Source organism: Ursus arctos, unplaced genomic scaffold, assembly GCF_023065955.2.
Source record: "Ursus arctos isolate Adak ecotype North America unplaced genomic scaffold, UrsArc2.0 scaffold_7, whole genome shotgun sequence".
Lineage (NCBI taxonomy): Eukaryota > Metazoa > Chordata > Mammalia > Carnivora > Ursidae > Ursus > Ursus arctos.
Genome location: NW_026623089.1, coordinates 2,049,827 through 2,075,059, shown reverse-complemented (window position 1 = coordinate 2,075,059; position 25,233 = coordinate 2,049,827). Strand labels below are relative to the sequence as shown.

General features: G+C 51.5%; 2 long non-coding RNA genes across 3 annotated transcripts in view; both read left to right on the top strand.

The window, feature by feature from the left end:
- LOC130543039 (uncharacterized) overlaps positions 1–17,139 on the top strand; it is a 415,403-nt gene extending 398,264 nt beyond the window's left edge. Inside the window, exons 5-6 of one of the 2 annotated variants that reach the window (XR_008958058.1) lie at positions 15,973–16,189; positions 16,988–17,139. This is a non-coding gene — a long non-coding RNA (uncharacterized LOC130543039). Of the gene's footprint in view, positions 1–15,972; positions 16,433–16,987 lie in introns of both variants that reach the window. The other variant, XR_008958057.1, reaches the window with a different exon arrangement.
- Positions 17,140–19,046: 1,907 nt separating this feature from the next.
- On the top strand, positions 19,047–24,431 carry LOC130543024 (uncharacterized). Its single transcript, XR_008958021.1, has 3 exons — positions 19,047–19,899; positions 20,776–20,871; positions 23,893–24,431. It is a non-coding gene; the product is annotated as an uncharacterized LOC130543024 (long non-coding RNA).
- The last annotated feature ends 802 nt before the right edge of the window (positions 24,432–25,233 follow it).

Below are 25,233 nucleotides of genomic sequence, written 5' to 3'. Positions count from 1 at the left end.
ATTTTTCAAGGAACTGGAACAAATAGTCCTTAAATTTGTGTGGAACTGGAAAAGACCCCGAATCGCCAAGGAACTGTTGAAAAGGAAAAACAAAGCTGGGGGGCATCACAATGCCAAATTTCGAGCTGTACTACAAAGCTGTGATCACAAAGACAGCATGGTACTGGCACAAAAACAGACACATAGACCAATGGAACAGAATAGAGAACCCAGAAATGGACCCTCGGCTCTGGGCAACTAATCTTTGATAAAGCAGGAAAAAACATCCAGTGGAAAAAAGACAGTCTCTTCAATAAATGGTGCTGGGAAAATTGGACAGCTACATGCAAAAGAATGAAACTTGACCACTCTCTCACACCATACACAAAAATAAACTCCAAATGGATGAAAGACCTCGATGTGAGACAGGAATCCATCAAAATCCTGGAGGACAACATAGGCAACAACCTCTACGACATCGGCCAAAGCAACCTTTTTCATGACACATCTCCAAAGGCAGGAGAAACAAAAGATAAAATGAACTTGTGGGACTTCATCAAAATAAAAAGTTTCTGCACAGCCAAGGAAACAATAAAACTATGAGGCAGCCCACGGAATGGGAGAATATATTTGCAAATGATGCTACAGATAAGAGACTGGTATCCAAGATCTACAAAGAACTTCTCAAACTCAATACGCGAGAAACAAACAAATCATAAAATGGGCAGAAGATATGAACAGACACTTTTCCAATAAAGACATACAAATGGCTAACAGACACATGAAAAAATGTTCAAAATCATTAGCCATCAGGGAAATGCAAATCAAAACCACACTGAGATACCACCTTATGCCAGTTAGAATGGCAAAAATCAACAAGGCAGGAAACAGCAATTGCTGGAGAGGATGTGGAGAAAGGGGATCCCTCCTACATTGCTGGTGGGAATGCAGGTTGGTGCAGCCACTCTGGAAAACAGTGTGGAGGTCCCTTAAAAAGTTAAAAATTGAGCTACCCTATGACCCAGCCATTGCACTACTGGGTATTTACCCCAAAGATACAGACGTAGTGAAGAGAAGGGCCATATGCACCCCAATGTTCATAGCAGCATTATCCACAGTAGCTAAATCGTGGAAGGAGCCGAGATGCCCTTCAACAGATGACTGGATTAAGAAGCTGTGGTCCATATATACAATGGAATATTACTCAGCTATCAGAAAGAACGAGTTCTCAACATTTGCTGCAACATGGACGGCACTGGAGGAGATAATGCTAAGTGAAATAAGTCAAGCAGAGAAAGACAATTATCATATGTTTTATCTCATCTATGGAACATAAGAACTAGGAAGATCGGTAGGGGAAGAAAGGGATAAAGAAAGGGGAGTAATCAGAAGGGGAAGTGAAGCATGGGAGACTATGGACTCTGAGAAACAAACTGAGGGCTTCAGAGGGGAGGGGGTGGGGGAATGGGATAGACTGGTGATGGGTAGTAAGGAGGGCACGTATTGCATGGTTCACTGGGTGTTTTATGCAACTAATGAATCATCGAACCTTGGATCAGAAACCAGGAATGTGCTGTATGGTGACTAACATAACGTAATAAAAAAACATTTAAAAAAATAAAATAAAAAAAATAAAGTTTGCTTTGTGCAACAACAAAAAATAATTTTTTATTATGTTATGTTAGTCACCATATAGTACATCCTTAGTTTTTGATGTAGTGTTCCATGATTCATATGCATTGTCTTTTCTGAGGTTATTTTGCTGTCTGATTTTATATTGATCTGCATCATACAGTTATGTCAAAGGCGTAGCTACCCCAATACTCTAGCTATGCTTTCCAAAACATCCGTGAGAGAATTCCTCTCTGTAATAATTTAGATATCGTACAGTAGGAGGACTTTTGCATGCATGCTGTGTTCCTGGCTGTCTTGTGAGCTCCTCAAGGACAAGGACCAGTGCTCCGTATCTTTGCAGCATCACCATCTTACACCATGTGCTGGGACAGGCTTGTACTGGCTCACGAGAGTGGCTTCTACACACCTTTCCCCAACTCTGTGTCCAGTGTTGTTGTGTTGCTTGGTTGAATAGAATATGTTTGGAATATTTACACAACCAAAGTTGACCAACACCACAGACACATCATTTTTTTTCCCCCAGGAGACAGTTTACCCACATAGCATTGGCATGCTTCTCACATATTTGCTAAGTGGCTGAAGACACACAGCATTTATCTCGAGATGTGGAGGCAAGCTTTTCTGTACAGGGCTGTTTTAAGGAATTACTTCTCCCAGGAAGGAAGGGGGGCATGGTCTTTAACCGTGCAGGTGGAGAACTGCAGGTGGAGAGAGCTGCAGCAAGCACCAGGTCGTAGACCTGCAAAACCACATCTCACCTGACTCTTAGCTAGATTAGATGGGAGCGGAGACTGCACAGTGCCTCGGTGAGTGCTGTTCTAAAGCAGTTCCAGGGGCACCTGAGAAGAATCCTCCATGCTAAGCATGTACTGGTTTCACGTGTGGATCTAGAATGACGCTTGCTCCTCATGCTCTTATGTTAGCTGGTAATGATTCACACCCACTCTTTGCCAAACAAGTGTTGGGTTGAGTGAGTCTAAATTAATATATTAACTACTACCAGGATCTTCAAGAAATTCTTTCACGCTTCAAGGAAGTGTTGATTAAAGATATGTTAAGGTCACATTAGAAGAAAGATGGAGGCGATTCTGGGGGCCTTGCAATGCTCATGAATTACTCCTCTCTATATGGAACTTAATTCTGTCATTCATTTCATGGTAAGATAAGGTGTGTTCTTCCAGAACTACCACCAAAACTGTGTGAGGTTTCTCAGGAAGAGAAAGGGCTAATGAGTCTCCACAAACCTTTACATCTCACCTGGGATTATCTGATCACAGAAACATTTCAGGTCAGTGGGCTGAATGTAAAATTATGATTTGTTGATGTCTCACATTTCAGAGAGACTGTTTATTTTTTGTGAGCTATTAGAAAACAATGAGTCCTAGTAAAGACTTTCTTTTGGCATGTGAAACATTTAAGTATTTTCTTGGTATCTTTAGGCCTAGAAATAAAAATGCAGTCCAGTGAGTGCTTCCATACAGCCATCTTGACAAAAGGAAGTTAAAAGAGATAAGAGGTGAAATTGACAGCCTCATCCATGTTATTAATATTCTACAAATATAAAAATACATGAAATTCCAACAGTGGGAGCCAAATGCAGAAAAATATGCTTCTCAGATCAACCTGAAGGAAAACATTTGAGATGAGGTAGATTTAATGAGTCTGAAGCCCCAGGCTTAATTCCCACAGTCCTGTGGATCAACTCCACATATACGATCAATATATTTTATTCAATCTCATATGGTGTCTGGTCTTGTCTGCGAGATGTGAGATGGGTTAATTGATGAGCTGATCAGCTGTCTAGCTGTTTCCCGTAATTGTTTTATCAAGAAACTAATATGCTTCCTGGCTGCTGCCACCATGTTCCTGCTGTAAGTGTGATGAGCTTTGACAGTGGATTCCAGGCCAATATTTCAGACCAAAGTCCCTCACCCTTTGTAACTGCAAAGCAACCAGCTGTATTATTGTGGGTGTCACTTGCTTGGACATTTCTGAATCTGGACCTCGCGGGGAATGGTATGATGAATGAGGGGGTGTAGACACTTCTGTAGGGATCTGGCCCACTGGTGCTCCTCATGGGAAAGCAGATCTCCAGCTTCCTTTTGGTTTCTTAGGACGCAGGGCATGCTCTCTGAATGGCTGTGAAGCTCTGAAATTGAGTCCTGCAATATCCTGATGGCCACTGGCACCACTCACCTAAGCCATGCTGAAATGCAGCCTTGAGAATAGGCTGAGCTCCAAAAGGAGCGGGGACTTCACATGCCAGCTCCCAAGGTCCGGGCAGGCTTGGGGCAGAGTGTCCTGGCCGCCACGTGTGCCTCCTGTGGGCCCCAGCCTCACATGTGGCTGAGGCAGTGCAGGGGTTCTGGGAAGACTGCTTCTCTGGTCCACAGATGAGTCAAAATTGGGAGGTGGGTGAGAGACGAGTTTACACATGCATGCATATATGTATTTCAATTTAATTAACATTTTGATAGTGCTGGTCCAGTGCAAGCCCTGCCCGCAGCATTTTACAGATAGTAACTCCTTTAATGCCTCCTGACAAAGCCGTCTTATGATGCAGATTATCTGGAGACTGTCCTATTTTACAGACAGGGAAGTGAGGGTCCATGTCTGTGCTGTGCATTGCTAGACCACGCCCTTCTCCTGCGGGGCCCCCAGGCCACACATGAGGGCGGCCTCCCGGGAGGAACCGGGGGTTCTCCTTGTTTGCATTCGTCCTGGTCAGGGTTCCCCACAAGGAGGCCGTGAGATGAGGATCCGGGTGAAAGTGTCCCTGCAAAGGGAGGTGGGCTGGGGCACAGGGGTCCACCAGGGACGCCTCTGACCGCCGGGCAGAGGGGTGTAGCCCATGGAGCTCCCAGTCCTGCAGGGGCGTGGGAGATAGGGCACGCACATGAGGCAGGGTGCCGGAGCCCGCATCCCCTGCCCTTCCGGTCTGGCTGGGGGCTGCCCCCGATGGCGGGGGGCTGAGGGCGGCCGGCTGGGGTGGAAGCCGCAGGACCCAGGGAAGTGGCTCCGTGAGGGGAAGTTGCGCTGAGGGCGTCCTCTGCTGTGCTTGGTGCCACTTCAGTGTTACGCTTGGGCAGGCTTTGCTTGTTCAGAAGACCCCTCTTTCTTTTTTGAACAAAGGCTCATTGGCCCCTCCCGCTCCCTGTCCATCGCTGAGAGCCGTGCGGAAGACAGACACCCACTGTGCTCGGGAGCGGGGGTCCTGTGGTCACTGTGCGCCCTCCGTTAGGGTCGCCACCGTGCTCGAGTATCCGAGCTCCGCGAGGGGCCCTCACGTCCAGCCCGGACTGTGCGGGCAGATAGAGCAGAGGACTGAGGCACTGGACTGGGGGTCAAAGGGGGGCCTGGGTTGTGCGGAAGGAGAAATGCATGAAGGGAATACACGAGACGGGGCTCTAGAAAGTCCTCGGGATCCGGCACCCAGCGTCCCAGTGCCTGTCCAGCAGAAGTGTCCACTCCATGGCCAAGGAAGCTGGCATCAGGAAGACAGAGTAAAGGGCAGAAAGAGGGCAGGGTGGTGGCACCGTCCAACAGCATGTGCGGGGAGTGTGGCCGGTACAGCCCCGCCTCCTGGGTTCTCCGGACATTCAGTGTGGACTCCTGTGCTTTGGGGGCTCAGGGGTCCAGAGCTGAAAGAGGGGGTCACCAGCAGCTGGGCAGGCTTGATGATGTCGGAGAAGAGCCACAGAACCACGAGTGGGAGAGACCTCTCCCTGCTCTAAAGTGCCCACAGGAAGAGGGAGCCGGTGGTGATCATTTGACAGGTGATTCCTGCCGAGTAACCCCAGGGACCCCCGTCCCTGCAGGGCACCACCCACTGTGTGTGGGAGTGTTCGGATCCCCCCTCTACCTCCTCGCATATTCTTACCCCCATGTTCTCTTCAAATGGCCAAGAGTGAGACGAGGGGAACCCCGATTCTCCCAGGTGCCCATCATGTGTGCTCCTAGGACTCTCTCCAGGTTCTTTGAACTTTCTGTCCTCTTACTTGGTTTCTCAAGGCAACAACAACAGGGGAGTGAAATCCTTTTAAAAAAGAGCAAGCATAGGGCACTCACAAACAGGATGAAAGAGGCACAGAAAGGGGGGGATATTTCTTTTGAAAGCAGCTATGCAAGTATCATTACAGAGCTGAGACTTTTAAAAATTGACCGGATCAAACACGCATTTGTTTTCTAAAGAATCAGGGACTTCGGTGAGATACAGGCTGCTGTCTCCTATGCAGGGTACCTCCCACTGCCCTGTGCCTTTTGCCCGCACACTAGGGGCTCAGTTTACTGACAGAAACTGTAGCTTAAAATCTGCCAAACAGATCCAGTATCATTTTCCTAAGTAAATAAAATGATGGTGATGAATTATTCAGGAGCTGGGCCCAGTCATTTGCATGCATTCATCATGTACACAGATGTATAATACAGTATGTCTCTCTCAAGATGTTTTCTAATATTTATGAAAACAATTCATAAAATTAAATCCCATTAGTTCTAGAGTAGCACTTGACATGCGTCAGACTAATGACGCTTGTTGCTGGAGGGGATACCCAGAGTTTCAATAACCACTTAATGGCTTCTGCTTCTGATGACTGCTCAGCAGAATTATCCCTGCTTTTCTCTACAGGGATGACTTTGTTCCTATAAAAGTATATTTTTATCTAGCGTGTAACTCAAACTTTCCATTTCTGGTAGAAACTGATTCTTTGTTCAGTTTCATATTTAAAAACAATCATGTCAGATAAAGTTTCCTGGAAGATGCCGATAGGCGCAATCATGGCCATTTATCAACTACTGGATTTTTCCGCTTCCCCAGATCACTGTCGGCTTTGAACGTACAGTGTGATATTGTCATCGGTGCTGATCTGATTAGCTGGCTCAGTGGAGTAGAAGCCTGTGCTTTGATGAGTACATCAGTGTGTCATCATGAGTTCCACTTGGCTGGTGTCACATCACCTACTCGAGATGATTTCTAAGGAGGCTTTTTCACTTGCATCTTTTAATTCCTCATGCTCACCCTCGATCAGGTGGTGTTCTGTATTGTTAAGGGGCTCGATCCCTCTGATGCGACGCGTAGTGACGCCGCAGGGGAAGCAGAGCTCCCAGTACAGACTGCAGGTTTTAGGGTACCTTCACGTCTAAAAATATGTGGTCTTAGGTCAGCATCTCTGGGACTTCGTTTTAGTGGCAAACAAAGGTATTGGGGTCAGACCGTGTTCTTGACAGACTAGGTAATGCTAAGGGGATGGTCTCCATCAAGAATCTCTGTTTCCGAAGTACCCTGGTGGCTGAAATGCCATCAGCAGAGATCAGTTTCTTTAGGTTACAAGTATTCTTGCTTCCGACTTGTTTTTAAACATAGAAGTCAGAGATCTGTATGTTTCCTTATGGACATCCTTAGTATGCATGCCATGCCTGATACATGGCAGGTGCCACTGCTCAGAGGACGAGCTCATTTATCACATCACCTGGCAAGTGAAGCCTGGAGGAAATCCTTCAGAGTCCAAAGGGCTGAACCCAAAGGACCACTGCCCACCAAGGGGGCAAGGGGAGGAAAACAGAGCCTGCCAGGGACACCCGTCAGTGGAATGGGAGAAACAAAGTGTCCTAGCATGGAGGCCACGGCAGGGCTGGGGACATGTATGTAACAGAGATGGTCATCAACATCCAGAGAATGAGGAAAGGTAGCACAGGGCCACACAGCACCACAAAAAGATCTTCAAGGGACCAAAGTGGGGCCAGCAGAGGAAGATGGCCTCCAGAGGACAGCTAAAGTGAAGCTCAATGCTTCATAGCAAGGCAGGGAACTAGGAGAGCTGAGTGGGCACAGACAAACAGGAAGAGAGGGAGGGTGGGCTGAGCAGAGTGTCACCAGTTGGGCTTTCGGGGGAGATGATGATTCCAAGAGAGTCGCTGTGCAGGACACTTATTGGGAGGGCCCTTAGTAGACCCCATGGGCCCCATCAGAGTTAACTTTGGGCACGAATGGCTTGACCTTTATACTCCATCCTCAGTGATGGATCCCCAGCCACTGCTAAGGACACGACCAGGTCACAGGGGCCGAGCCAGGCCCTGCGGGGTTGAAGACCTGCAGGTTGTCTACTGACCACACTCCCAACCGCACTGCAGCAAGCCCTCCTTACAGGGGAACCCGGCTAGCTCATCCCCAAGTCTGCCTCCCTGAGAACCTTGCCTGTGGGCCCTTAGGGCTCTGTTGTTTGAAAGGATCCTCTCCTGCCTTCCTGTGTGTTTTTATCAATTCCCAGGAAACTGTAAGCCCCTGAGGGCAGGGGCAGCAGCTCATCTGCGTGCTGGGTGTTTCCAGGGCAACCTGTTGGGATCATAGTCTACACTGAGCATGAACGCGGTTCTGACACAGACACTGTTTATCAACAGATCTGGAAAAGGCCAAGAAGGCAGGACTCCTGGCGTGTTGTTTTTACCCCAAAGGGAGAAGTCTTTGAAAGGCTAGAAACTGAACGCTTGTGCACCGTCAGGGCTGGAAGGATATAGAAGCTGGACTGGCCACCTCTGTCTCGAATCATCTTTCTCAGCAGAGCCGTTTCTGGGCATGGGACCATCCCCGTGGAGGCCACTGGCTGGAGTCCCAGGGACCCATCAGTCTGCCCCCGAGGCCCCTCTTCCTGCTCCTGAAATGCAGCCAGACACGCCGGCCGCCGCTTCTCCTCGTGCTGCAGAGCCCATTCATCATGTCTCCAATGGGATAAAGGCCCTGATGAAATATTTATTGAATTTTAAGTGCTGCACATCTCTTATAAAGTAGTACGCTTTTCATTATGTTTTCCACTTGTATTTTTGTGTTTCTAGAGACTGACAATTGGTAACGATCACAGGATTTTTTTGCTTGGTGTACCCTCTCCCTCCAGGCTTCTTCATTATAACCTTCTCATATTCATCAGGTTTTGAAGAAGTATTAACAAAATTCACCTATTGGGGAAAAAATGAACTTTTGAGACGAAGAGATAAATTAGCCTCGAGGGTTTTCAGAGGCCGTGACCTCTGTGTGCTTCCCCCTTCCTTCCCGGGCAAGTTGAATCCGACTCTGGTATCAGGTTCAAGTCTCACCTGTGCTTACAAACTACCATGTGCTTCTCTGTCTACCGACCATGTTGCAAGGTCAGGCCCCTTCCCTTCGGAGGTCTCCTCTGCAGTGTGGCGGTGCGTCACACTACGCTTCCCAGGCCCCCCTGCCCCAAGCGGTGCCCGTGAGCACCACTTGCCCAGAGCTCAGCGTGACCGGGCAGGGCTGCCGGTGTCTCCCGCAGTTGCAAGCGGATGTGGCAGCTGACAGCAGGCAGTGGCCGACGGGAGGTCCCAGGAGTTCCCTCGAGTGCTCTGTGAGGCGCCCAGTTGCTCTGGCGAAGCCTGTGCCTGGCGACTCGGGGCCCTGGACGGCGGTTTTCAGGTGAGCTCTGTCGGGACCTTCCCTGCCATCAGCTCCTCTGGCCTCCTGATGGCCGTGCAAGCCTCTCTGTACTTGGAACACTTCACGTGCTGTGATTCTGTGTTCCTGATCAGACCACGGCTGTGAGCGCTCACATGGGCAGCGAGAAGCGTAGTTTAAACGAGCCCGGACCCTCCCAGGGCGGCCCAGTGACCAGAGGAAGAAGCAGAAGGACGCGGGGAGCCTGGAGGAGGAGGCCAAGCCTCCCTGAGGAGCACGGCACGGAGCAGTGACCATCTGGCTTGAGGCAGAATCAAAGCCACAGCTTGGCCCTGCCACCACCCCTCCCCTGCCCCCAGTAACCCGTACCCTGCCCCCTGCCCCCAGGGGCAGCCCAGACCTTCCCTGGGCTTTCCAGGGGACGAGGTGGAGCTGATCAGCGGTGGACACAGCCAGGCTGCACGTCTGCCTCTGAGAGGCCAGGAGTCACTGCTCCCTTCGTCTGACTGAGGGAAGCATTAGTAATCTGCTACAGAGGCCACAACGTATTAAGCAGTTTTGTTTTGTTTTGTTTTGTTTATAGCAGTGTTAAAAAAAAATCACACTTTCCCAAGATAGAGAAAATACGCACAGAAAGCAGCACTTGGCACGCACCGCACTTGCCATCTGCCCACCCCGTGCCTCTTGCCCGCCTGCGCGAACCGCCTTATTAACCGGGGCACTCTCACAACTCGTTTATCTGCCTCCCGTTGCTTGCTGGTTAGGTCATATTGGTTGTGACTTCCTGCTTGGTAACTATGAACATCTGATGTCAAAACAAAAGACTGTTCCTTTCTTCCTCGTCAGCCTCAGCTATGGATGTGGGGACGGTTCATTACCGCACGTAGACACCGGGGCGCTTGGCACCCACCACCTCGCTGTGTCCTGTGATGATTCTCACACTGGGGCACAGAGAAGTGATAACTTGCTAACTGCGGTGTTCCCGACAGGCGACCTGGGGCGGACGGTAGTGCTCTGCTCTGAGCCCTGACTGGGAGCTATTGGTGCCACCTCAGCCGTTCTGAGAGGCAGTCTGCATCTCTGTCCCCAGCTCTGTCCCCTCTCTCCCTCTGTCCTTCTTTCTTTACCGCTCTCTCTCTCCCCTCATTTCTCCCCTGCTCTCCTGGAGAGGTGGGGGCTACCCAGAGGCAGACATCAGTAGTGCGCATGGCGCCACCCTCTCGCCTGTGCAGGTGAGGTGCCCTTGACTTCCAGATCAAGACCCGTCGCCTCGAGCTCCATGTTCTGCCCGACCAATGGGTAGCTCAGTTATTTGGAGAAGGCAGCTTCTTTTCTTGAAGAGCTATGCTGTTTCCCATGAGTCTTGGGCAACCCAGAGCGTTGGGGAGACTGTCCCCTCTTGATTCACACCCCCATAAGTCGTGGGTGTGGTCCTGGCCCTGGCCAGTATGGCCCTACAGTGCTTTTGCTTTGGGGCCAGGCTTGGGCAGGAAAGTGGGCATCTGTCATCTGGTAGCCCCTTTCCAGGGCCTCTAGGGACCCAGTTCCCCTTTTAGTCCTGACCTTCCCCCACCTGAGGTATGGGTATCCTCAACTCAGAAGCCTCTCTACCCCCTCCTCCCTCATCCGTAGAAAACACTGCAGTTACTTCCTTCAGGGAAACTTGGATCTCTCTTGCTCCAAGCCCTCCCAGGCATTTACCTTCTCAGCCGAGCCCGATCCATCATTCTCCCCAGTGAGCCTGAACTTAGATATGGCCATAAATACTGCAGCAAGGAGAGGAGGCTGGAGTGGGTGTGGTGGTGGGGGGTGAGAATAACTGCAGACGAGTCCTATGTTGTAGGCTCTGCTCTCTCCCCTTGGCATGAATTCATACATTCTTTTTGGAAACACCATGGAGTATTACAGATCACAAAGGGTAGGTGAGACTCAGAACAAACAGGCTCCCAAGTCTGGAATGGCTCAAGCTCCTTGGAAGCTGGCTTCTGACTCAGCTAGGGGCAGTGGGCGGAGCTGGCTGGCTGGCCAGTGCTGGGCCATGCTTAGCTCAGGGACCAGGCTGACAAGGCCTTGCCTCCTGCAACACACACAGTTTCCAAGGTTGCCATGGTGATCCTCTTCTCTCCAGCCAGCCAGGGAAGGGAAAGGAGTGTGGCAGAGAGCCACCACGGGTTTTGGGAATGGAGGCCTTCCACTCAGGGTGCATTGCCTGCAGTACTGAGCTGGGACAGGAACAGTAATGTGTGTTCTGTCGTCTCGGGGGGCCTCTTCTGGGGCCCTTCAGGGCATGTGAACAGGACAGAGCCTCCAGAAAAGACAGAGCCTCCAGGTGTGAGGAGACTTTCCTGAGGGCAGACAGTAAATAAAGCGTTAATATCCTCAATCAACAAGAAGTAGAAGTGAGATCTGAACTTAACTCCACTGTTGGAGCAATTTGGAAGAGTGGAGTCCTTGAGGGACACTTGGCTGCTCTCTCTGGGTTGGCTTGGTCCTTGTGTTACAGGCAGCCTCCAGGCAAAGCAGAGGAAGCAGGGCCAGCAGGAGTGTGGCTGGGGCTGGGGGACAGTGGGGAAAACCTCCCCCCCTTTCATTTCTTTTCCTCCGGAACCCCCATGCCTAAGGAGAGGCAGGCAGGGTCATGCCCCGCAGCCTCCTTTCTTGTACATGGGAGGCAGCAGAACCTGGCAATAAGGGATCCAGAGATGCAGGAAGGACGAAAGAGACTCAGCTTTGAGTCAGACTGCGTGAGTCCACACCCATTTTGCCTCCTACTCTCTGAAGCCTTGGGCAGGTGACTGAGACTATCTAAACCATGTTTCCTTAATTGTCTTGTGGATGTAATGGCAGGAACCACTCCTGAGACATTTGAAGACTAAGCCAGGTTACACACATAAGGGAGCTGGAAATGGTAGCATTTCTTATGCAGTTATTCTCCATTGCAGCATAAAGAGAATGAAAGGAGCCCCTGAGGATGAGGATGAGATGGGAAGGGATGGAGTTGGGATGGGGATGGGATGGGAAGGGGTGGGACGGGATGAGACGGGATGGGATGGAAAGGGATGTGGATGAGATGGGATGGGGATGGGATGTAGGTGGGATGGGAAGGGACGGGGATGGGATGGGAAGGGGATGGGGGTAGGATAGAAAGGTATTGGGATGGAGTGGAATGGGATGTGATGGGATGGGATGGGGATACGATGGGATAGATGGGATGTGATGGGAAGGGATGGGGATGGGATGAGAAGGGGATGGGTTGGGAAGGAGATAGTGATAGGATGGGATGGGGATGGGATAGAAAACTATGGAAGGGGATGGGATGGGATGGAATTGAATGGCTATGGGATGGGATGGGGTGGGATGGATGGGATGGGATGGGATGGGATGGAGATGGGATGGAGATGGGATGGGATGGCAGCCTGTGCATCCCAGCACCTTCCCCCACAACCAGGCATGAGCCTCGTCTCTCAGTATCTTCTGTTGTGTTTACGGAGGTTAATCACAGGCTCTATCTGCAAGGTGATAGTGATTGCATCGGCAGGGATGCCCTCTAATGGTATAATTGACCCTATTTGTAGCCAGCATGGTAATGCTGAAAAGCACTGGGAGTTTGTGCCCTACTGTTCTGGAAAAGATATTCAGTATGCCCTAAGAAACAATTTCTTCTCGGGAGCACCTGACTTGCCATCAGGGTCAGACCAATTAGAAGATGTACCCCCCACACCTGCATTTGTTCGGAACGGAGGCTCATCTACCCCAGAGCAGTTATAATCTGAGCTCTGCATGGGTGTTTCTGTTTTACTTCCCAAGTAACCCGTCCACCTGTGACCAAAAGGAAACAGAAAGAGACAATAATTTCAATGTTCCTGCAAATCAGGGAGGGGCACCCAGAAAGTGTGGGAGGTTCCCCATACCTGCTCCTTCTTTCTGGTCCCTGGAGTCCAAGCTGGAGGGAGATCATCCTCGTTTTCCACAAAGCGTCCCTGTGGGCAGCCTGGACAGTGCACGTGGCAGGTGTTGAAGGTGCCCTACCATCAGGGCTTCTGAACTGGCCCTTGGCCACCTCTGTCATCTCTCCCGGGGCAGGACTCTAGGATGCCACCCACACTTCATGCCCTGGACTCTCAGCATCTCCTTGTTCAGTCCTCTGCCTCCCCTCCAAGCTCTCAGGCTTGAGGCCTGCTTTTCCTCCTCAAACCGCCCCTTGATGAACCAGACCTAATGTCCAGGAGCCTCCGCAGGCTCAGAAATGTGTGCTGGGGGAAGTCGAGGCAAGCTGGGAAAATGTCCCCAGTGTCCAGGAGCTGGCACATGCTCTCCCCTGTCCCATAGGCTCTGCAGCCCATGCGTGCTGTTCCAGAAATGTCCTCACCATCTGGGCAGTGGAGGCAAATCCTGCCTGCTTGGCTGCTGCTGGGAGCCACGGGAAGCCCGCAGGACCCTGCAGCCTCCCTAAGTGTTTGAATGTCTTCCTGCCCCATGGGGGTCAAGTGGGGCCTCAGGAACCCGTGACTGTGCCTTGCCCTCCTTGCCCTTGGGGACACGGGCACCATTCCTTGGTCACAGTGACCGTGAGCTTTCTAGAAACAGGCTGCAGCTGGGAGCTAACTCCAAGTAGTCATCACCGTGAACGGACCCTGGGCCGCCCGCCCGCCTTACCTCTTCTTGCTCCTTCCACGGGGAGCAGCAGTTTCTAAGGGGCCACTGTTGCAGCGGACTGGGATTTATTTCTAGTAATTGTGTGTGTGTTATTCCACACCGACTCCCGGCCTCTTGTCCATCAAAGACGGACGTGTCTGTGTACGTCTGTGCGCCCACAGGATGTCTCCCCGCACACACACAGACACACCGTCCTTGGACTTGACTTCCCTTTTCCCTAACTCTGCTTGAGGTGCCGGTGTTTGACACCGCCGAGCCAAGCAGAGCCCAGCCCAGCGTGTGGTTGGCCCCCTGGAGGGCGGTGGAAGCAGGGGAACCATTGCTGAGTGCTGCGTTCCTAGTGGGAAGCAGAGCCACAACCATCACCTTGGAACAGCCTGAGGAGGAATTTGATGTTCTTTACCCAGCCACGTGTGTGTGCAGAGCGGCTGGACCGGCTGGCGCTGGGGACACGTTGCACCGAAGACGGCAGAGATGTACGGATAAGGCTGTAAACCCGTAACCCCTGTAAGCCACAGTTTGCCAACTGACGTTCCGTTCACTGTGAGGTGTGGGTTCATAGGATGTCTACTGGACAGACGTCTTCACCCGCCAGGAACCAGATGGAAAGTCGGGGTGTGCATACAGAGGAACTCTCTCCCTCCCTCTCTCTCTCTTTCTCTCTCTCTCTCTCTCTCTCACACACACACACACACGGTGTAACACCAGTGAACCTTAACATTATGCCCAGTGAGAGACCACACACTATATGATTTCACTGACGGGAAAGCCTATCTGCAGAGCCGGAAGTAGGTTAGTGGTTGCCTGGGGCCGGGGGCGGGAATGGGGCTTAGCTATAAATGTGCATGAGGGCTCTTGCTGGGGAGATGGAGATGCCCTAAAACTGGATCGTGATGATGTTTGCGCAACGTGGTAAATTTGCTAAAAATTATTGAAGCGTACACTTAAAATGCTTGAATTTTATGGTGTGTTATTTATACCTCAATAAAGTTGTTTTTAAGTCAGTGCGTGCATAAAATCCCACAGGACCTGCAGAGTGAGTGTCCCTGCCTGTAAGACATGGAAGAAAAGTCTCTGGAATTTAGGGAAGTGTAGACAAAGTGTACACTGTTGCCTGGTGGGCACTTGACATCAGACGTGTCTTCTTGCTTCCCACCTGCCTTTCCTCCTAGAAGAGGCGTATTCGGGGAACACACCTCACCCTAACCCTAACCCGAGACATGGGAGCATGAGAAGGATGACTCTTCAGTAAGCTCACCTGAGCAATTACTGTGATGAAGCAACGGGGAGGGGGTAGAGGGTGGGAGGAGAGAGGAGGAGAGAAGGGAAGGGAGGGAAGGAAGATGTGCTTTCTAAGGGAGGTAGGCGAAGATTTTCTTTCTTTTTTTTTTTCTGGTGAATCACATACATCATTCCACCAACCAAAAGTTCTGATAAGGATCACCCAAAGCAAGACTAAATATAAGAACGCCTTAAAAAGGCGTCTCCACGGGGATGTGTCGGCAGAGCCCCCGTTCAGGGCTGCTGATGCCCGCGGGGCCTGAGGAAGCTAGGCTGTGTGCCTGGAGGAAAGGGGCCAGTGAGGAAAGCCGGCCCAGGAGGGGACTTCCTGAGGGCAGCGCGAGCGGCAGACCAGTGACTGTGCCTCGGCTTGGCTTTAGAGCCCAAGAGCGTGCTCGGCTTTCCCGCTTCCCTTCCCTCGAAATGCAACCGTAGCTCTAGTAATAGACGCACGTGTTTCAACTTGTCTACAGTAGGAATTTCCTGTTGAATCAAAATAACCCGAGAATAGGGCCGACTCCGTCTTGTGCGGGGACAACGAGGAGGCCTCCCCAGTCAGATCTGCGGGGATTTCAGCCCCACAGGCACCGGGGAGTGGGCAGCCTTCCGGTCAGGTACGGAGACTCTGACTCTGTCTCTCCTCCCTGCAGTGGGAGAATTCCTGCAGCTGCCACATGGAGTTGTGAGGACGGAGAGGCTGTCTGGCGGGGTCCTGGCTCACAGACACATGCAACCCTGACGGGTGGTCAGAGCCTCACCAGGAGCCCACATGGGGGGTGGGGTGCTGCTGTTGCCCAGGGAGCAGCTCCGTCTCTGGTTCTGAATGTGGGGAGCGCTGCCCCGGCTTGACAATGGGCACAAACGGAAGCCTTTTGCTTTTCCTCGTGAATCTGATCGGACGTGGGTATTTATATCTTGTGTGTTTGTTGACCTCAGGAATTAGAAGAAACATGAGGTAGAAACTGGTATCCCATGCAAGCCAACAGAGACCTCTTCTTTTTTTGTTTTACTTTCAGTTTCTTTTATTACTTTATCCTGTCGGTGTAGTGAGTTCTGTTCACATCGGTTTCGGCCTCACGCTGGAATCTGGAATTGAACGTGTTTCCAGTGACTTTGCAGGAAGCTCGATGAGGAGCTGTACCCCAGCAAGATACCTTCTTGGGCTCTCGGCATGGCCCTAATGTGTGGAAAGAAGATCCTTCTGGAAGGTGCAAACAATTACTTAAGCACAAGGTACCAATGCAGGGGTATCACTACCTGCTGTTTGTGAGCCTGACGCCATCGATCGCTAACTGCTATCTCGCACGTGCTGGGCCAGCTCTGAAGAGAGGATCACCGACCGCTGGCTGCAGCACTAGCATTTCGCATGAAAGGCCTGTGAAGTTTTTTTTTCCAACTAAATCACCATTTGAAGCTAAATATGAGGCTTAAATAGACACTTGAAAACCTATTCTCTGGGTAACTAACTTCACAATGGTGGGTTTTCCTTTTTTCCCCCCACATGATCAGATTCTTTTTTTTTTTTTTTAAGAGGGTACTCACTTTTAAATGACATTCTCTTGACACACAATGGTTTTGGCCACATAATCCGGCTACATTTATGTGGTAGCTGCTAGGAAGAGCCCCACACGCACACAGAGACTCTTCCAGGCAGCAAGGTGGGAGGGAGAGTGCTTTTGAAGTCACTCCGTTTGCACGGAGGATTTTAAATGCCCATCGCACGTGCCAAGGACCTCTGTCCTCGGGCTGCTCTGAGGAAGAATGAGCGTTTGTATTCCAGGGACTTGATCTCCTCCTTCAGAGGGTGAAGGGGTTCAGAACACACCTCCCCAAAATACAACACTGGCATATTTTAAGCTGAGGCAATTGAAGAATAGCAGACACGGGCTGAGCGAGGGCCTGGTAATCCCAAAGCCGCCCGTCGGCGGCGGTGGGGCTTGCACTAAGAGCCTCCAGTCCTTCTGCAGCAACTGCGATTCTGGAGGTGTTTTTGAACCTGTGTTTGTTTGTTTTTACCCCTTTGCATTTCAGATTCTTGTTATGCGGAACAAGGAAATTAGGAGGTGCTTCACGTCGGGATCCAGGAAAGGACTTGCTGAGAGAACACTGGGGAGTTTCCTTCCCAGAGCAAGGACGTGGGTTGCCACCCCGTTGCACACGGGAGGAATCGCCTCGATGAGTAACACTGGGCAGGGGAGGGGAGGGGGGGGTCCACGGGATCACGGATCGTCACCCACAATCCCAGCAGCAGATGGTCTTTGGGAAAGGTGCAGAGGGCCTCGCTCAGCCGGCACGCAGCCTGGGGAAGCCCTCACGGCCCCAGGCGGGCTCCCTGGGCCTGGGCCCGTCCTTACTCTCTGGCAGTCCCTGTGGAAAGGCTGCCTGGCAGGGGGGCTTCTCCAGAGAGCAGTGAATCTGGTAAGCGGGGGCCCAGGAGATCTAGTCCTGCCGCACCTGGGGTTGCTGAGGGGGTCCTTCTCCTTGCTGGGGGCAGGGGCAGTGGGGTGGGTGGTGTCCCGGGCGGGCTGTGCTGATAGCTCAGGCTGCCCACACCTCCCTCCTCTGTTTGCATTCACCGCTCGCCTGTTGGGGATATGCCATGCAAAATAGAAGTGGATGGACATCCTTCCATCCCGGCCAGTGCAGAGCTGGCCACAGGCTGGGCCAGGAGAATGACCACAGGCCTCTGCTGGGGAGCGCCAGCAGGCCTCCAGGTGAGTGCTGTACGGTTTTAATTTTTATGGCGATCTGCTAAGGGTCTTATAACTTCCCAAACCATTTGTCTTTTAGAATAAGGAAAATACGTGAAATGAAGTCTCTTTCACAGCACAGCAGTTGTAGTCATTGCTTCTTAAAATAGCAAGGGATGAACTCAGAGAGAGGAGGTAAATTGGAACCAGAGTGTTGTGCCATCGTTCATGGGCGGTTTTCAAGTGGCTTACAATGTGCGTCCCTGGTGGGAAAGGTTCTGTGCATGGTCACGGTGCACCTGTCTGATTGTTTTCCCCTGAACCCAGCAAACTCTCCAGGAGAGCAAGGTGGGCCCAAAGGGAACACAGCGGAGTTTGTCGGGCTCCAGTGGCCAGCCCATACCTCTATCACCCCAAGCACGTTTTACCACCGTGCTCCACACACGTGCCACGAGAACCCTTCCTCTCACACCAGAATGGTGTTCCTGGCTGCCATGTCTTCCAAGTGGGGACTCAAAGGGCAGCTGTAACCTAATCCCCTGGACTGGCCTTTTCTCACTCCCCTCTGAGGCTCTCAACCTGTCCCTTCTCAGCCTCCAGCCTCCAGTATGTGGAGTCCTGTCCAGTTCCTTGGCGTGAGGCACACGAGGTGGGCACGTCCACATTTCAGGTGATGTGGCCCCTGCAGGCCATCACGCAGATCCCGCTGACAGACTTGGGTGGAACAGATGTTCTTGTGTGAGTGGTGTCCTTGGAGAACTATCCTGGGGTAACTGGGCCTCCAGCGGATTCAGGCCGTGGCAGGTGCCATCGACTCCACACTCAGCCTGCACTTCCGGAGTGCTCTGCCCTAAGAAAGTCTCTCCTTGGTGTTCTTGGTCTGAGTCTGGAGCGATCCCCAAAGGCACTAAGATAGAGCCCCGGACCGTCTTGGGTCTATTGACAAAGGATTCAAATGACCTACTTTTGAGCCCAAGCTGGACACTGACCTGGGGAGCCTCAGAGTGAGTGATGCTTCCCACTTGTGGTCCCGTGAGATTGAACGGGTGGAGCCCCTTGTGGGAATGTTGCCTTTCATGATTGGACCAATATCTGTTGAGCATCTACGTTTGGCAGGGACGCTTGTAGACACTGGGAAGGAGTGGGAGTTGGGCAGCCTCTCTGCTTGCATGGGGCTGACGTTGCGGGCCTAGTGCGGCCCCCAGCTGACTGCATGGTCAGGGTCACAGCTGCTTAGGACCGGGGTGCAGAGCACTGCCCATTTCATGGCCCCATTTGAAAATAATCCCCAAGTTGTGCTTCTGCTTTAAAGCCATTTTAATTTATGCTCTTAATCTGATTTTATCCAAATCTATATCCTTAGAGCCATGTCCCTCTTCTGGAGGGAGAAAGTGGATGAATAAGAAGTAAGATTGACCTTTAACCTTAAAAATGCCTCTACAAATATTCCCGATGACTCAACACCCAGGGCTGTAGCTCCTGAGTCTTTGTAGGTAACATGCTCGTCCTTAAAACTGAAGTGAATTATAGCTAGCTCTCCAGCTTACCAAAACAAATAGACTGCAACGTCGAACTGCAGTCGATTGTTTGCAAATGAATACTATATTGGAGAGAACCCATCCGTCTCCACTTCCCTGAGACTCGCTGATAAACCATAAATCCATTAGGAGAGTCTTTCCTGCGCCATTTACAGCCGCGGATCTGCAGTGTTGGGGGACAGCGCTCCCGAGGACGTGATTCATGTGGGGTATATCAACAGGGGACAGCCGTCTTCAAGTTCCATTTTAATTTCCTTATGATCTTGGTAATATTTATTGTACAAACAAACAGAAACCTGTGCATATTTATGGGAAGTGGTGGAGCTTTTCATATGAGCGTCTGCATAAATCCACGCACGCCGAAAGGAAGGAGATGGGCAGAGTCCGGCTAGGCAGGGATCTGAGACATAACTTTCAATTAAAACGGAGTTGAGCAGGGCAGGATTACAATCATTGCTCATTTTTACATCAACTCCAGAGGCAGGTAGGGGAGTTAAGCTCCCATTCACGGTCTCATCAGGCTCTTTGCTCAAAGACTCACAGGCGCATCTGTTTGGGGATTTTAAGGGAAGCATGTCTTTCCAGGAGCCCTTTGTTTCCAGGGACCATTGAGCACAGAAGGTGGCGTCACTGGAAGAGCTTGTGCAGTCCTCCTGCCGGGATGATGGCCCAGTTCCGCCCTGCGTGGCTGCGTGGACCCTCTTCTGCAAAGCAAGTAAGAGTCTGCGGGATGGAGCCTGGTGGAAGCTTTGCTCTGAAACCGTGCTTGAAATGAAGATGACCGCATCTTCCATCGGCTTAGTGATTCATTGTTCTCACTGACGCAAGAACAAAAGCTCCTCCATTTTTCCTGTTTCTCACATGCAGCAACACCCAGTTGTGAAGGTAGTTTCCTGGGAGGCTTAGCTTCAGGAACGTAAGGACATGCTCCGAGTGGGGCCACCACGACTATGCTTCTGGTCTCCGTGAGAGGTCTGATAGTTAGGGTCGATCACAGAGGACTGGGTTCGAATCCCTGTTTGGCCCACCAGCAGTGGTGCGACTGTGGAGAAAGGAGAGCTCCAAGACCCACTTTTCTCAACTGTAGAGGAGAGGTACTCTCCACCTCCCCGCCCCTTCCTGGGATTTGAGTGGATACAACGGCCATCCACCCACAAACAGTCTAAGGGGTGGAGTTTGCGTCATCTGTGTCTCCGGCTCGTCTCTGAGCTTCAAGGATGCCCCCTGCTGTCCTGTGCGCCTTGTCCCAGCTGCAGGCAGAGAGGGCCGGGGTCCGCCCTGTGGCCCAGAGCAGGGGCACTGCGGGCGTTCAGGAGTCCCGGGTCTGCCAAGGCGCATGTGGGAGACAGGCCTGTGTCAGGGAGGGGCCAGCGCAGTTAACACAGCCAGGGACGCAGTCCTGGCAAGGCACGCCGGGACCAGATCCTACCCCACTGTGTGTCCCCCCAGATTCGTACACCAAGACATAAGCTCCAAGGTGACGATGTTGGGAAGTGGGGCCTTTGGGAGGGGATTACATGATGAGGGTGCTGGCCCGTGATGGGGATCGGCGCCCTGAGAAGAGACCTGGAGAGCTCTCCTGCCCTTGCAGCCTCGGAGGACATGGGACGGGATGGCCAGGAAGAGGGCTCGTATCAGACCTCGAATCTCCCGGTGCCTTGATCTCGGGCTTCCAGCCTCCAGAATGGTGAGAAATCCACGTGTGTCGTTTGTGGGTCAGCTAGTCCACGATGGTTTCCTTATAGCAGCCTGTGAGGACTGAGGCAGCCACTGATTTTCTTCACCCCTCTGAGCCTCCGCGGGCAGCTGCAGTGCCAGTGGGATGCGTGCTCTGCTGGCTTCCGGTACTGGGATGCCATCTTTCTGTCCTCTCTCCCTGGCATCCCTGTGCCCCTACAGTCCAACAGCGGTGAGGCTGGGAGTGTCCTGAAGGAGAGTTCTGAGTTGCCTTTGAAGGGCCACAGTAGGGACTTAATAAAGAGCCTCCGTGGGCCTCTAAGTGGTGTTGGTAGCCAGACCTTGAGACGCCTCTTGTGGTCACTGGTGTGAACTGATGTCCTGGTGAGCAGGACGAAGCCAAGGTGCAGACAAGAGAAAACAGAGCAGACGGGACCTCAGAAGGATCCAGAGGTTTACCGCAAACAAGGCAAGGAGTGGACAGCATGTGGACAGCAGTCCTGCGATCCACAGGGATTGGCCTGCGGAAAGAGCAGCCTCCTCCTGGGGCCAGGACAGCTCTGTGTCAGCTGGCTCCCCTGGGGCAGCGAAGCACGTCTGTGCACGATGCAGAGCCACGGGGGACAGTGAACACAGACATAGTTCCTGCCCTGGGATTTCAGTCAACAGGAGAGGGGGTCAGGCTCCCAGGGCGGCTAGGCATCCTGCCAGAATACTTTACAGGAATCAGGGGTCAGTTCTTACAGGGGCTCCATGAAATGCAGTCACTCCCACTCTGCAGGGAGAATGTTTGCCTATGCACCCCTGGGAAGGCTATAAGGCCATTCTTAGGATTCTAAAGGTTATCCAAGGTCAGACCCCAGGAGAAAAGAGGAAGAGGGGTGTCTGCAGTGTCCTGAGCTGTTGGCAGAACCAAGATGGCAGAGCCCATTTTCATGAGTGAAGGAGGGTTTATGTGATAATAAATTACACACTAATAGGAATGGCTTCTGGGATCAAGTGAGGACTGGAGTCCTGCTCAGCGACGGGCACAGGGTTGGGGCAGTGGGTTCACACGATGAGGGCTCTGGCCTCAGATGGGCAGCCCAAGCTGGGGCCTATTTTCATTTGCTTGTTGTCACAGCAAGCTCCCTTTCACTATGTGCAAGCACTTCTCACAGGGGCGCACCGAGCTGGCCTGTGAACTCCTCCATTACAGCTGCCCTGGGGAAAACGTAAGCAACTGAAAAAGCAGCAGACCTAGGACGCGTCCCCAAAGCTCTCCTTGACTTGGGGTCTCTGGTGTGAGTGGCGCAGCAGGTACCAGGAATGCCTCGGGTCACTAGCGTCCTGCCAGGCCCTGGGCCATTAACCCACTCCCGGGAGGCCCATGCTGGTCTACGGGAAATGGAATCGTCCCTGGAGCCTGTTCGCTTGGGCTCAGGCAGGTAAGGAAGGCTGCAGGGAGCTGAGGCTCTCCTGGAAGCTTGGCAGCTGCCCTCAGGACAGCTGTCCCATCTGGGCTGCAGGGAGAGGGACTTCCTCCTGACCACAGGAGCAGGTGGGGCAGGAGCACCCCTGCTCAGGTCTTCCTGGGCCCCCCATCTGGAACAGCGTGAGCAAGAGGACTGTGCTTCTCATTCCCTCCCCCAAAGATCATCCTGGGTTCCCAGAAATGCAGGGCTGGAAATGATGCCCTCTGGTTCACCCCAGACAGAGCAGGTGACCTGCCTGAGCCCCACAGGGGCTTCATCTCAGGCCTTGGAGTAGAGCCTACTTGCTCCTAATGCTACAACCTCGCTACGTTCCCCACGTGTTTCTCTAGAGAGGTCTTATTGTTGAGGTGACCCACGCAGGAGCTGCACATGTGGGGGGGGCACTGCATTATGTATGAACGCTCGCCACCTGCATCTGAGCATCTCTGGGGAGCAGCATGTCCCCTCGGGCAGCGCCTGTCTCTCCTCGGGGATTCAGGAAGTGGCTCGCCCCGTGCCCCCAGTTCTGCACTCCGGGAATACACCCCGGGACCCACTTCCTGGGCCTGGCCCCATCCATCCACACCGGTCCTGAGGACCGTGTTCAGGGCCCCAGTGGAAATCCTGATGTAGGACATCAGAAGCCTTTGCATGTGCGGGGCTGTCGAGCTGAGGGAAAACCGTCATAATTACTCTGAAAACATTGCAGTGAGACTGGGGAGACTCACTGCATGGTAGAAAACTGAATAAAAAAATAACAAATTTTGACTATAGAAAAGGAAAAAATCTCCTTGTTGAATAAATGGAACAAAGCGGTGGTCTTAATAACCAGCCCGCCTCATTCAGCACCCCACGCGCTCTATGAGAACGAAGGAGGGCAGCGGTGCGCGTGCTGAGTGCATGCATGCCACAGCCCAAGTTAAACAGCACTCATCCAGGGGAAGCACGTCGCTGTACTCAGAGGTAATTAATTCAGTAATTAGGAACAGAACCGCAAGCTCCTAGCCATCAAGGGTGTCTGTGCCTTCGGAGAAAATGTCGTGTCCTTATAGAAATGTGCCGAGAAAAGTGGGAAGCTATGAGGGCAATTTCCTTTATAGTTATAACTAGAAAATATCTTTAAACTCTTGCAATCATATATATACCCTGAGTGTAATGCTCTTTCCGCATGACTGGCTTATCTTGACTTTCTCTGATAGGAAAAAGAAAAACTGGTTACAAGGGAATTTGTGTTGATTTGTCTTTTTGAAACTACTGACTGTCATCTTTACTGCACTGAGCCTAATGCATCCCCGTGGGGCAGGAGAGAGACTCGTAAGGACAGGGCGGGCGAGGGTGATGACCGGAAGGGGAGCGCCATCCGTTCGGGATGGAAGAGCCTGCCAGCACTCCCATTAGCGTGCCTGCTTCCCCACACTTAGTACCTGGAATAATGCATTTGTCTTGGGCAGGCCTTGCAGTCCCTTTCTCAGAGCACGTGCTCCTGGGCAAAATCCCATGAGCGAGCCTTTCTCATGCTGTCTTGTGGCCCTGACACATCCATCCAGGAAGATGGTGACATGCGTCCTTGTTACCAGGTGACGGTGAGTCTCGCACAGTCATCTCGCAGACAGCAGCAGCGGACATGCAGTCAGGACAAAGGACCGCGTGAGGAAGCTTCCGTCAGCCTCAACCTGGTCTGCGCACCTGGAGAGTGGATATATTTGCTTCCCTGGCAAACACGTGCGACCTTCACAAAGCTCTGAGGAGGAGACGGGACTGTGCGGACCCTGTGCATGCAGGTTGAGTTCCTCGGACGATATCCTGTTATCTGACAGCACGCTTTTGATGAAATAAAGTATACGATGCTTTGCAAGTTGAAATAAAATATTGAGCAGCCATTGCTGTCTGCAAGGCATTGTTAGATTAGCGTGATAGAACACAGAGTACTTTACAGCTGTCAACATGCATATTCCTGGGGAAGTAATTACATCGTACCCAAGGATGTGGCTTAGCGCTTAACGCAACTGTTTTTCTAGGTCATGATGAAGACTGTGACATCGACTTGCTGCTTTCCTCCTTCATGATGCCAAACAGCATTAAAAAAGAAGTTTGGAAAGTGTTTTAAAAACATGAATTTTTAAAGGGAGAATAGTACTTTTTAGATTAAAACATAATTGGCCTCTGTTTGACCAGTATAATACGAGACCTAGTAGCTATGCTTAAAACCATTTGGAGAAAAATTGAAATGACCCTCCCATGATGTGTTTTGTTCCATTAATTTTTTTTTTTTTTTTGGTGTTTAGGCCATTTAATCAACCTCAAGTTTCTCTGCTCCAGGGAGGGAAGAAAATCAAAGTTATACCCGATTATCTGATGCCACCATTTTTTAGTCTCAAGCGACATTTGTGAAAACAGCCTGGGTCGTGGGGTAGACAAAACCTAGGTTCCCACTCTGCTTGGCCGCTAACTAGCTCTGTGTATATGGACAAGTTACACCTCTTTCCATGGTTGAGTTTTCCAATATGTCATGTTGGAATAATATGGCATCACCTTGTGAGATAGCTGTGAGAATTGAGTGAACGCTTAGCACAGGAATGACACTCTAAAGAAGCATGAGGGATAACTGACACCATTATGGACTTTTTCAGCCTGTCTGATTGAGCGTCTGCTGTCCTGGGCACTGTTGTAGGGTTCGGGATGCTGTATCCAAGAAGACCACGTGGTAGCTGCCCTCGTAGATCTTTTGTTCCTCTAAAGATGGGAAGAAAACAGGAAAAATAAGTAGGATATTTCTGATGGGAACAAAACTCTAAGGAGAAGGAAAGAGATGGATGTGGAGGATATTGATGGACAATGGGTACCCATGGATGGGTGGTCAGGGAAACCTTGTGAAGAGGGGACTTTTAAACCAAGACATGAATGATGAGATGGGACAA